Source organism: Montipora capricornis, chromosome 10, assembly GCF_036669925.1.
Source record: "Montipora capricornis isolate CH-2021 chromosome 10, ASM3666992v2, whole genome shotgun sequence".
Lineage (NCBI taxonomy): Eukaryota > Metazoa > Cnidaria > Anthozoa > Scleractinia > Acroporidae > Montipora > Montipora capricornis.
In genome coordinates, this window is record NC_090892.1 from 35,517,262 (window position 1) to 35,527,261 (window position 10,000).

At 41.0% G+C, this 10,000-nt stretch overlaps 1 long non-coding RNA gene across 1 annotated transcript in view; it reads left to right on the forward strand.

Moving 5' to 3' along the window:
- Nucleotides 1-83, forward strand: part of LOC138019624 (uncharacterized) — a 1,186-nt gene extending 1,103 nt beyond the window's left edge. Inside the window, exon 2 of the long non-coding RNA XR_011126195.1 lies at nucleotides 1-83. This exon is cut by the window's left edge and continues 142 nt beyond it. This is a non-coding gene — a long non-coding RNA (uncharacterized lncRNA).
- Nucleotides 84-10,000: the final 9,917 nt, after the last annotated feature.

Consider the following 10,000-nt stretch of genomic DNA (forward strand, 5'->3'; position numbering starts at 1 on the left):
ACCATAGTCAAGTGGACAACCTACATTTGTATAGATCTATTTCATGCCTGCCAAATAAAATGTTCTTCTGTTTTAGCTAACAAGCCTTTCTAGTCTTGCTATGACAAGCAACTTTTAAAAGAATATTAAAAATGAAGGAAGTAGGTGTAATTAACATAAATACAAAAAACTGTAAAGGTGGTCGCCATTTATGAAACTGGTCTATTGACCAAAAGCCAGTTCCTGAATTGGGCAAATAAGGTAACTGCCGTACTACAGGTGTATGAGCCAGCACATCAAAAACAAAGGATGTGGGGATGCAACTGTATTTCACAAACAAGGCACTTTTGAAAACTCTGTTTGAAAACAATATTTATACATACTAGATACACAAGGTGACTGCCCTTGGAAGAAGGAAGAGGAAAGTTGTTCCCTCTGCTGTGTGCATGTACTTTGTACTAGAAGACACTACCCCCTAAGCAACAGGTGTTTAGATGGATTTCTGAACTGTCTAAATGTTGGGAAGTAATAGCAGGCACAAAACCACAGTGAGAGTGTGTGGTTTTTCATTAAAGGGAACCTCCACTCCCAAATAAAAATATCAGGAAATCTCAGGATCCCCTCTTTTAATAATTATTTTCAGCATACCATCACCCCCAATAACTGACTTGTTTTAGTTGCCTTGTTGTGAAACTTTGGTTTAGGATAAAAACTATTTTTAAAGGCAATTTAGATTACATTTATTTGTGACACCATTTCTTCTGGTTTAGACTGACTTAAACTTTTGCAAGAATGGAAATTGTCTTAGAATAATAATTAATGCTTTCACATCTCCAAATAATTTGATGCAGACATGTATATGAACAATAACTAAATTTGATTTTGCTTGTCTGTCATCTGTATTCACATGTAACTCTCAACACCACTTTTTACAATAACTGTCAATTTCCCAATATCATAGCACTGTATTAGAATTTCCATTTTTTGTATTTACACTGTTTTTGTTTTACTGTAGTTAAAATTATTTCAGTTTTCAAAAGATATGCACTAAAATACACATAAGAAATCACACCAGGAGACTAAATTCTAAAGTTATACAATATATTACCATGAGACAAAACTCCAACAACAATTTCAAAGCTACAATGTGTAATGTATGGTCAGCCCTTATCTTGGGTTAAAAACTGTCAAGTCATACACTGTATATCTTGTCCTGGTTTCAATGCTGGCTTAGTGCTACATGTCACAATGACTCCACAAAACTTGGAGAGAAAAACAGTTAATATAATTATTACTTCAAGTTACTACCCAAACTGACGCAAAAAGGCAAGGCTTATTAGCTTGACTTGAGCCATTCCATTGACACCCGACTATTAGTAATTTCATCACTGCAACACATTATTGTGAGGGCATTTATGTTTTTCCTGGTTTTACAGTAGCTGAAAGTTTTGCATTTAAATCTCTATGAGCTGCTTATTTGTGAAAATCTGTTTCTGCATCTTGCCAGGAGCTCATGAGCTGGAAGAGGTTCACTTTCAACAATTGTTGGAGAAATGATTCTGGGATCATCAGGTTCCAGACAGACTTCACGAGTGATTAAATAGTCGTCGTCATCAATGCAGACTTTAAAGTTTTGTCCATCAGCATCCAAATATATCCACAATCTTTGGAAACCTTCAATATCCTCACGTCCCAAGATTTTGTTCTCTGGTTGTATTTTCTTGCAATGATGGTGTCAGCATGATCCTCAGTGGTGAAAAATGAAAAGCCATTATGATACCAGTAATTCCAATCAAGGATACCGGTAGTCAACTTTTTCCTTGCTCTGTAAACTTGTTCCCTTGAAAAAAGGTTATGGGCCAGTAAATATGAAAAGACAGGAAAATTATTAATAATTACTATCAACAGTAATCACTAGTTTAATGCAATATTCCACTAGTGTTACATTCAGCAGATGAACCTAGGCCAGGACAGTGATTGGCTGCCCAGGGTCTGTGATTGTTCATTTGAGGTGACCCTCTATGCAATAATTCCTTTTGTAAGCCAAACAGTTCTGCCAGTTGGTACCAATAGCAAACATTGACTAAACAACAACCCATGAGTTACTGAACTACTACTGCCAACCTGCAGTGTCCTTTGAAGTTTTCAACAATGAACATACCCATACTTCATGACAACATATCTCTTCATTTACAGTATAATAACTATCATTATACTGCTGTGCTCATCAATGTGGATAACGATGTATAAAACTTGCGTGTAGGGAATTCTCATTGGCATGTGTACATCAGAGACATACTGTTTGCACATTCCAAAGGACCAGTATGCCAAAAGTGATCCGTGTTAACACAAATAGTTTTACCAGGTGGTTTCTGTTTGACTAAAATGAACACAACTTACTGTTTATTTATTATTATTTAATTATTATTATTATTATTATTTGTAAAATATATCAACTGCTTGATAGAGTATTAGTTGCATAGTGTATTTCAAAATACTTGATCAAAAATGTTACCTGTACTCTGTGCAGAAAGATAGCTCAATGAATGGCAAATGAATGTACCGGTAAATTGGCTTTCAAATGATGCGAAATGAACAATAAACTGAGCAGATCGATCTATCATGCTTGACCCTATTCTAATCAGAAAAAAAATAGAACAAAAAAAAAGTTCAGCCCTTCTTTTTTACCAAACAAAAATTCTCATCTACCGTGGGCTTCAACAGCTAAATCGAGACGCTTCCTGCCACGTTTCAAAGCTGAAGCCAATAATTTGCTCCTTGTGCGTCCCTACACTGAAAGCCATAATTCCATGATATGGCAACTGAACTGACGGATAAAAAACTCGAATAGCAAAATAAAACGCACACTAAGCTGACGACAAAGGATCATAGTGCTAAAGGGAAACCAATAATCAGTGTAAATACTATAACCCCATTCTTCGTCTCACCTGTGAAGGCCGTGTCAGTGGAATCCACGCACATACACTTTATTTTCTTCCAGCTTTCATGGACATCTTTCGCTATACAAAGCTTTCGATGTGCCTTCTCCCATCTGCTATTACTTGTTTTCTTGTTTGTTTGGATGCAAGGCGACTACGAGGTGTAAGAACCTTTCGACCCGAGCCCCTTCGCCTGATCCGGCTTTCGTGGACATGAATTATATCTACGGATCCCAAAAACTAACACAATATGGCATCAAAGTCCTTCGTATATTACCAGACTGAAGTTTAGAAATGTTATTACAACATGGGCACGTCTCACTGTGTCGATTAAACAGGATTTCTGTCATTGATACTGGCTTTGAAAAAAGAACTGTCGGTTCAAAAATCAAACAGCCGCACATGCGCAGTAGAGTGCCACAGGCCCTTTAAGTTTATATCCCTCCAATGCTTGACTTGAATAACTACAGCTATATTATGTTAAACCTGGATTGAAACCAGCGAAAAATGCAAGAAAAATATATTTTCCAAACCGTACCTGAATACGAAAAGCAACGACTGTCAAGAGCTTTGCTGACGTAGCATGGCTGTGTAGCCGCGTCGAGCCACAGAAAGAGCGCGAAAAATTAAGCCTCGTTCAAGTGTGAGTTTGAGTGTTTGACCTGGCTTGAGCCTGCGATACAACCAATGACCAGTCCCGGGTCAGCGGTCAACTTAAAAAAAAACCAGCCGACCTTGATAAGGTCTAAGTTGAGCCCGCGATATGGTCACGTGATAGTGGTCAGCGGATACCTTGTTTTGACAGGTGTCAATTGACCATAACTTTGATGTCCAATATCAAAGATGTATGCTGTAAACTAGCTATAGTGTAAAATGGAGTATTGCCTTGTTGATCAGCTCTAAACTTGAGCCCGTGATATAGTTAAGTGATACTGGTCACATTGGCATACATGGTGGGGCGGACGGACGGACGTACGTACGGACGTTCATGACGTCATGGCTATAAAACCAAATTTTCTCACATCGATGGGTTACCATATTTCTTAGCAATGGTGCTCCGCGCGCGCAGAGCTCCGCTAATAATAATAATAATAATAATAATAATAATAATAATAATAAAAGAAGGCGAGTTCCTGAGTGAAAATCAAAGGCTTATTACTTGTCTGTATAACATGTATAAGTGGTTTACATCTTGCCTCCTGGCACCCGTGGGCCAACACCTTGAACATTATGGCCTGATGGAAGGCCAGCAAAGAGGAGCGAAATCAGGGTGTTTTGGTACGATGGATAACTTGCTAATCGATAGAGCAGTAATGCTGGATTGTCACAGAGGCAAATGGAACTTAAGCATGGCATGGATTGACGTGCGCAAGGCTTACGACTCCGTCGACCATGATTGGCTATGCGCAATGACTGACGTGCACAGGCTTCCCATCTGGCTGGGTAAGGTCATACGCAAGTTGTGTGCGAGCTGGAATACTAAAGTAGTACCTACAACAAGGCAAGGGCGAGAGACTTTCAGAAAAATAAGGTTCACGAAGGGATTACCCCAGGGGGGCTCTTTGTGTCCGAGATTGTTTACACTGTGCCTGAACCCAGTAGCGTGGCACCTGCGGGCAACGGAGGGATACCGGTCATCCAAGCCTGTAGGAGTCAAAGTCACCGATCTCCTGTATATCGACGACCTGAAGGTCTTTGCTGCCTCCGAGAGCAAGCTGAACCGAGTGCTGAAGGAAACTAGAGGAGCGATGCAGGATATTGGCCTTCACTGGAATCAGAAAAGTGCTCAGTGGTACACGTGAAGAGGGGATCCCAAGTGCTAAACGAGTCTGGTATGAGGATGGACGAGACAACTACCATCACGGCTCTTGGGGAGGGAAAACACTACTAATTCCTGGGGGTTCTAGGGAGCGTTCAGCAGGATGAACGGCTGCCTCTAGCGTGTGCGGCCAAACAGTATCTACGCAGGATATCTATTATATGGTCCAGCCCCCTATCTGATTGTAACCGTGTACAGGCAACTAATCAGTATGCACTCCCTGTGCTGCGGTACTTAATGTGGACACAACATTGGTCTCTCACAGAGTTAAGAGGTGTCGACAGAGCAGCTCGGAAGATCATAGTTGAGAACGGTGGCAAGCACCCAGCTAGCCTTACTTCTTTGTTATATCTACCGAGGGAGAAAGGGGGTAGAGGCCTGCAATCAGTCGAACACGAGTATAAGATCACTAAAATCACATCGCTACTGAAATTGTATCAGAATCCGGATAAGACTGAGGAAGGAGTTGGAGAACTTGAAGAACACGCCATGGCATCAGGCCACCAGTCGCTTGTAAAGGAAGCAGCCAAGTACGCTGAAGAACTTAACATCACACTTCAGCTTGATATCCTAAATCCCGTGTGTGTTACAACGGAAGGAAAGGTGGTGACTGCAGCTAGAGCTGGGAATCTGCTGAAGAAATCTCAAGAAATGCAGTTCTTGGAGATCGCTAAAGACAAAAAGTGGCAAGGAAAGTTATTCCGTATCAGATGGGACGATGATAGCCTTAGCATAACCAGCTGCTTTGCATGGCTTAAAGGTTGGGCTTCATGCCCTACATATACCATCGCGGGCATGTATGAGCTATATGAACAGTTGTTACCTACGAAGCTCTAAACAAAGGAAAAGACGCAAACCTCCACCGACGGTGAAGTCTTATGCAGGTTATGTGCTGGATGTTCCTCCCTGGCACAAACCAAGTACCTATACAGGCATAATGCAGCTTTGAAGATTCTGTTTTTTGAGCTCCTCCCAAAGCATGGGTTAATAGACTTTTGGTGGGAAACACTTTTATTGTTAGATGTCATATGTCATATGACCTCGAAGTAACCAATGAGAGAGCGCGCTGTTGGGGAAAAATTGAGCTATATAACAATCTTCATTGTCGCTTCTTGCATTTGGAGGGGGGGGGGGGGGTTTGGTGGGGTAAAGACCGCACCGTCGGCTTCCATCCTCTGACAGAACTACCGACGCAAAATAAAGTAACTTTAACACTTTTATTCCCAAGATCGAAACGTTCATTCTCCTTACTAGTACCATATATTTCGTTGCATGTTGGGTAGTCATGAGGATTTGTGTTCTATCAAGATCACACCTCTTAAGCTGATAATATTCTTCATTCTCAATACCTGTCTGAACTGACATTTCATTGAAATTGTGAGGGCAATATACATGCTGATCACTCGTGGGAGTCAAAGGCTTAACTTTACCTTTACTTTTGAAACAGCAGACTGCCGCTTGTCATAAAAGCATGAATATTTAATTATTAAATAAGCAAATAATGAGGTGAAAAACTGGATCCAATAGTGGTACGTCACCGTATTCGAGAATTTGCGTAAACGGCTACCGATTTCGCCGGATGCGTGTGGACGCAAGCCGTATTCGAAAAAAAGAAAATTGCGGATACAAAAGTTTCCGGATACGTGTGGTCGGGGCTTTAGTCTAGTAGACCATTTGTTTTGAATACATTCAGGGTGTTACAATTATTTGCAATTTGTTTTTCAATTTCCATCGAGGTCAATGTTCTTTCTTATAGTTTTATCAGCATGCGTTTTATCCCTTGGTATCTGAAATGAGCGGAAATTAAAATTGCACATTGTGATGTGTGCTTTCTTTCAAAAATAGGAGGATTAATTCTTAACGTACGTTGTTCTGCAGGAAGTAACCCGTGCGCACAAGGGTTGGGCCCTAGACTGTGTAGTTCTTCACAATGAAGTCACTCGCTTCTTTAAAGATGACATCACACAGCCCCCAGCAGAAGGTGTCTATGTGCACGGGTTGTACCTTGACGGGGCTGGTTGGGATCGCAGGGGCTGTAAGCTGGTGGAACCCCCTCAAAAGGTTCTCTTCACATCTATGCCTGTCATTCATATCTACGCAATCAACTCAACAGCAGGGCGAGATCCCCGGATGTACCAGTGCCCGATTTACAAGAAACCCAGGAGAACGGACCTGACGTACATCGCAAGTGTTGACCTGAAAACGAATCAGAATCCAGATCACTGGATTCTTCGTGGTGTGGCCTTGTTATGTGATATCAAGTAAACTGCTCTACACACGGAATGCGACATAGATTTGTCACGACAAGAACGTGCAATGATTTCGTGATAAGAAAGATGGAGCTGAGGTGTTTCTGGAAATAGTGATAAACTCTCTCATTGGCACCTTTGTAAATTTTAGTGTGCATTACGTGTCCACGATATGCACAGCCTTCACCCCCAGCACTCCTTAATGGGGCTGTAAGTTCACATTTAACTCCGCGAGTACATATTTTTAACCCTATTTATTGTAAACACTTCTTTCTAACGCCTTTCTAACAGTGTTATCAAAAATAATTGTACAAAACTACTTGATTATGAAATAGTTAACGGAAGGACTAGTTATGAAGTCTTTAGTCGTCAAAACTTGCGCTGATCCGCGATGGAAAGTGCCTTAGCTTTGCGAATTTCGTTGAACCCTTATGCAAAAGGTGAACATACTTTGCAGGTCGTTCCTTTTCGGTTCACCAGTGAATAAGCTCGAGTTTGGGTTACATTCTGGTGCTCCAGGCATTGTCATGTCCCAATTCGCTTCATTGGCTACCTTCACAAATTATTCCTTGCGCTTTCTTCGATTTGTTCGTGTCCCTCTATCTAATTGTTCATGCTTGAAATTAAAAAACGATATGGGCGGAGGGTATGATGGTAAGGAAACTTATCATATGGCCCGTACGGCCCCGCGCGCGCTTTCATTGAAAAACTATTGGGAAAATGCCCGTATGAGGGCCGTACGCGATCCTAGCAGGGCCAGATTTTCTCAACAGTTTTGCAATGAAAGCGCGCGCGAGATGCCAACTAAAACAACTTTGTTGCAATTGCTATATAAATCCCGACTTTTAGGTCAAAATGAGCGAAGTCAGTGAAAATTCTGAATTTTGTTACCCGGAAAAAAAAAGGGAAAAGCGCGGTGGTCATATGATAAAATGCTTATTGACTGTGTTAGGTCGGGCCGGACTGGAAAATATTTGGCCCGAGGTCATGGCGTACGGCCCTCCCACTCAGTCAATAATGTGTACTTATTAACTGAGTGGGAAGGCCGGACGGGGAAATATTTGGCCCGAGATCATGGCGTACCGACCGAGCTCACGTGCACCATGACCAAGGGTCAAATATTTTCCCGTCCAGTCCAACCTAAATCGGTCAATAAGCATTTTATCATATGACCACCGCGCTTTTCCTTTTTTTTTTTGTCGGGTAACAAAATTCGGAATGTTCACTTACGTCGCTCATTTTGACCAAAACGTCAGGATTTATATAGCAACAAAGTCGTTTTAGTTCGCATCTCGCGCGCGCTTTCGTTGGAAGACTATTGAGAAAATCCCCGCATGAGGGCCGTACGCGATCCTAGCAGGGCCGGACGGCTTTTTCCTGCCCTGCTCGCGCCATCGCGTACGGACCCTCATACGGGGATTTTCTCAATAGTTTTGCAATGAAAGCGCGCGCGAGGCCGTACGGGTCATATGATAAGTACATAAAAGGCCCCTTTCCAGGTCCTCCTACTTCTACACTTTCCGGGTTTTTTTTTTCTTTCTTTTTTTCTCTTTTTTTTTTTGCTTGACTTTATCTGAGAAAATCGCTTTTCATTCTGGAACAGACGATGGATAAAGGGTGGACAATGGTGTACAATCATCGTTCGGAAACTGGAGGTCTGTTTCGTCTTCCCTGAAATTAAGGAAAAGAAAATAACGAGAAGTACAGTTATTTAAAGAAAAATATTATGTAATCAATGGCCATGTTGACCGACTCTTCAAGCAAACTCTAAGAAAAAAGCTCTGAGAAAGAAGAATTACTAAAACACTTCTTATACTTTTAGTGACATTGTGCACTGTCGTGATACTCTCTGGTCCAAATAAATTCTTTACATGCACCCCCTAAAGGAATTTTCTGTTTCGGAAAGTCTTATTAATTCAATATCTCAAGACAAAAAAGAGGCACGCCGCAGTCGAAGGCAACGCGAAGGCTCCTTTTTTAATAGCTTCTACCGTTATTACGACTTGTCCCCAGTAATACTGGTACTCATGTTACCGACCTTAAATGAATAGAAAGCTGAGTGAACTTTGGAACATGGATTCGGAGCTCCGGTCGAAGCGCTTGGATGTGGTCCTCGAGCGATATCCACCACAATACCCGCCCAAATGTAACAAAAACAGTGAAAAATTCAATAAAACTCTTTTAAGAATGGTGGAGGTGGTAAAGGTTGTGAAGGGCAAACACTCAGGACAAAGTAGATTCTCATCTTTGACTAACTTTTCAATACCAAATATAACGGGATGGTGCGAAAAACGTTACGCTTAATACTTCCTTTTAAAAGACTGACAAGGCAAGCTGCTGAAAACACCCATATGTTAAAATTATCCACAAGCAACGGCTGATAATTTCAAAGCAGTGCTGAAGCTCATTGCAAATCGTTGAACTCGATCTCTGTTTTTTTTTTTTGTTTCAGTTTTATATTCAATCAATGGGGTTCTTGACAACCTGTGCGTTTGTGTTTTTGCGATAAGGGACTATTACATCAAATAACTGTCACCAGATGTCCATTGTCATTTCTAATCACAGAAAAAGGGGTTCGTGGAACCCTGGTATTCTCTGTAATGCATGGTCGTCATTTTTTGTTATGCGTTCACAATATGCCTTTAATCACAGCACGCAACTCGTGCCAATTGTGGACCATGCATTTCGATGCGATTTCTAACGCCATTTTTTCCTCATTTGTAGAGAGAAATTCCAGAAAATGGGGAAAATGGGAATTGTGTTGAATGAAGGACTAATAACGTAATCATATCTTTGCTGAAAAACGAAATTTTTTATTAAAATGGTCTAAGCCAGTGCTTAGCTTTGGTTAGATAAGATAAGAGGAAGGTTTGTTTGAAAAAGAACGCGCTGGGCCAAAACAACAACAGCATCAACAACAAAAATGAAGGAGTTGGAAGTATCGTACTTTAAAGTGGTACTACGACCAAAAAAACAATTCTTTTTTTTCTTTGGATTTCAAAACTATGTTAACT